Source organism: Salminus brasiliensis, chromosome 25 (assembly GCF_030463535.1).
Source record: "Salminus brasiliensis chromosome 25, fSalBra1.hap2, whole genome shotgun sequence".
Taxonomy (NCBI): domain Eukaryota; kingdom Metazoa; phylum Chordata; class Actinopteri; order Characiformes; family Bryconidae; genus Salminus; species Salminus brasiliensis.
In genome coordinates, this window is record NC_132902.1 from 9,112,760 (window position 1) to 9,116,552 (window position 3,793).

The 3,793-nt window shown below is 36.2% G+C and overlaps 1 long non-coding RNA gene across 1 annotated transcript; it reads left to right on the forward strand.

The window, feature by feature from the left end:
* Window positions 1-495: 495 nt before the first annotated feature.
* Window positions 496-2,994, forward strand: LOC140547796 (uncharacterized). The gene is made up of 3 exons (XR_011978507.1): window positions 496-603; window positions 810-852; window positions 2,922-2,994. It is a non-coding gene; the product is annotated as an uncharacterized lncRNA (long non-coding RNA).
* The last annotated feature ends 799 nt before the right edge of the window (window positions 2,995-3,793 follow it).

Genomic DNA, 3,793 nt, shown 5'->3' on the forward strand with positions numbered 1-3,793 from the left:
GTTGTCTTACAGGCTTTCAGGACCCCAAGACCCTCTACATCCCGGATGTGGTGAAAAACTGTCTGTCCATGTGCAACTGTGTGTTACTTCCTATCTGTCTGCAACTCTGTAACAGGTAAGTGATCATTCAGTTTCTACACATGTATTGACTTTCTTTTCTGTCTTACAGGTTGGCAGGAACCCCATCAACCTCTTCTCCCTGATGGTTTATCCTGCCAACAAATGTATTTTCATCTGTAACTGTGTGTGGCTTGCTGTCCATTATTCTGCAACTCTGTAACAGGTAAGTGACCATTCAGTTTCTATACATGTATTGACTTTCTTTGTTTTGTTACACGCTTTCAGGACCCCATTAACCTCTACCTTTGGTGAATAAGGGTCTGTACGTGTGCAGCTGTGTGTGGCTCACTTACCTTTGTTCTTCAACTCTTTAACAGGTAAGTGATGATTCAGTTTCTGTACATATATTGCCTTTCTTTGTTGTCTTAAAGGCTTTCAGGACCCCATGACCCTCTACTTCCCTGATGGTGGATGTGGCGAAAAACAGTCTGTCCATGTGCAACTGTGTGTGAGACTCGCTGTCTATCTGCAATTGTGTAACAGGTATGTGATCAAATTAGTTTCTATACATGTATTGACTTCCTTTTTTGTCTTATAGGTTTTCAGGACCCCATCCTGATGGTAGATGTGGCCAACAAGGGTCTGTCCATCTGCAACTGTGTGTGTTTTGCTTTATATCTGTCTGCTACTGTGTAAAAAGTAGGTGATCATAAAGTTTCTATATATGTATTGCCTTTTTTGTCTTACAGGTTCATAGGACCCCCCATCCCAATGTTGGATCCGGGCAACAAGGTTCTTTCCTTCTGCAACTGGTTTTGGCTGTTCATCTATGTACTCTATTCATAGAGTAACTAAAAGTGGTTCTTAATTGTGTTTATATTTATATATATATATATATATATATATATATATATATATTTGTATATATATCAGGGACAATGATGCATGCTGTTACAGTGGTAGTTTTTCAAATTTGTACACTTTTAAACATGTCTCTTTAAGCCCCAACTCTTAACCACCAGACCTAGTCTACCTGTACCTGCATCTACCTGCAGCCATTGATCAAACTGCTTCTCACCACAGCCTTAAAATCCTCACGAGAAAGTCCTGTGGATTTGTTTCATTTGGTTGACTACCTGATTTCAGATCCCCTGCGGTGGTGTACTTAAGCTAAATTACACACATTCAGTCACTGTCCAAATACTTATGGTCCTGATTGTATTGGTTTTGAATGGGATGTTTTACATGAGGAGATGTAGCTAGCTATCTTTTTTGTGTCCGGTTTCTCAGAATCACCTCCTAAAGCTTTAATGTTTGTCTCGGTGCAGTGAAGATTTTCTACATTTAAATCAGCCCAACATTCTGAACTCTAATGTTCATCCGTCTCTATGGAAACCACTCAGCAGAAATTTGGGCCTCAACCATTCTTGAGGTCATAATTACCTGCTGATGTCAGAATTCTGAGTCCAGATTTCAAAAGTAAACACAATCAAAGTTACACCTCTGAGAACACAAGCTCTTCAGCAACTCGGCTGGCTAAGCAGTAGCATGCTAGCTAATACAATCCAAGAGAACTTGTAATGACGAGACATATCAGAGACTCCCCCTATAGAGGACTTTATATGACCTACACTATTAGACATTATTCTAAATGGATAAACCACTTGATTATGCCCTCCATTATGTTCGGACACTAGAGGGCGCTTAACCACAAGTCCAAAATGAATGGGTTCATACGGAGCTTTTGTGCAGAAGTAATAATGATTCTAAATTTTGATATAGATAACTGCTCACGTTCTCGACACAATACATCATAAAACAACTCAACACACATTTTAATCAATTGTGAGTCTGACCAGCCAATCAGCACTCAGCAGCCAGAATGGTAGCGGTTTCTGCTCTAAATCTGTTTCCTCTAGGGCAGGATGTGCGCACTGTTCATTATTTTTCTTAGTAATTTATGTAACGATTTCTTCCGCTTTAGTATTTAAAGATCTTTCCTGTATGAAAGACCAGAAAAACATTCACCACTGAAACCACTGAAGTCCTATAATTGTTGATTAAAAGTGTGTTGAGTTGTTTTCCTCTGTTCTGTGTTACAGTGAGAGCTGTTATCTGTATAAAAATCATTTATGAATTAAAATTTTTAACAGCTTCAAATAGATCCATTGTTTTGGACTCACTCTGGGGTCCCTCTAGCATCTGAACAAAAGACATCAAGTTGTAGGCTACAATATTCTCTAATATGGATTTTATCCCAGTATTATAAAATCAAGTAATAGATCTAATATCTACAATACAAAAGGGTTATTCTTGTTGCTCATCAGTAGCAGAGTCACTGGGTCAAACGAAACAAGCCTCGTCATTTCTTTTTCAGTGCCAGCATTTAATAATTTATCTGGTGCCTTGGTGGTGTCCAGCACTTTTTTGATAATAACAATTATACAACAATCAACCAAAAATCACCAGTTTAATTTATTTTAATTATGATTTAAAAACATCTCTTAAAAGCCACCACTGTTAATACATGTAAATTCATGTAAAATCATTGATTGAATAACTCAATATCAGTATAATTTAAAAATGTTAAAATGAGCTGTAAGTGGAAAATACCGCGCTGATGTAATGTGGTGAAGTGACCAGCAGATGGCTGATATACCGTTTAATATCAGACTGAGTTAAACCTGTGTTAAAAGAGCAGCAGCTGGAAAGCTCCAGTAGAAATCCTGATTTAATGATCATATAAATGATCAGGACAGACTAAGTGAAGGGTCGTTAAGCAGGGTGACCAGACGTCCTCTTTTTTTTGGGATGTGAAAAATGTCTGCTCATTTATTTCACGTCTGCGTCTCTTTCTACAGTCCCTACTCAGTCTGTGTGCGGATTGATTTAAACATGGCCGTTGAAGCTCCGCCTTCTCACCGCCTCGATTGGTCTACATGTACAGGATCTACAGCAACCATTGGTCAAACTGCTTCTCACCACAGTCGATTGGCCACAACCTAAAACACAAATGTAAATAAACACAAATGACTTTTTTTATTTTATTTAGGAATTTGTTAATATATTTTACATTGAAATAAATCTGAAAAACGTAAACGGTGGTAAAAGTAAAACTTAGTTTTTTATTATTTTACTTGACACTCAAGTTGGACTAAAAGGAGATGATTTGGCCTTGTAAGCAGAGTAAGGCTATTTATTAGTTTTGTTAAATGAGTAAATGTATGTGCTTTAATGTTCATTAACAAACTTGCTTGAGATATTAAACATTGCATATTAATGTCCTTCTCTTACTAAAATGACACTCAATAGAGTAATAGTCATACTGTTCAATAATGACAAACACTTCAATTAAAATAAAATCTTTATTCATTTTTAAGCTTCTCAGGCTGCAGCAGATTACGGCTGCAACAAGCTTGAGGTAGTTTAAGGTATTTGATAAGTAACAATTAAGTCAATAAAAATTAATAACTTATTCAGAAATTCACTGTGTTAATGAATTACCCTGCTAAGATAAAAGTTATATATTATAAAAGATTAATAAAACTCCAATACCTTTTTTTCTTTCAAACTTTAAAGGATATGTAATGTAGCAGCAATAAAATATAACAAAAGTAGATCAGTTTTCACTTAATCAGTTTTCACATACATTTTTGGATGAACAACAAAATAAAAGTGGAAGTGGGAATTAATGTAAGACAGTAATTTTAGCTCTCAGTCAAAAAGTATTTTA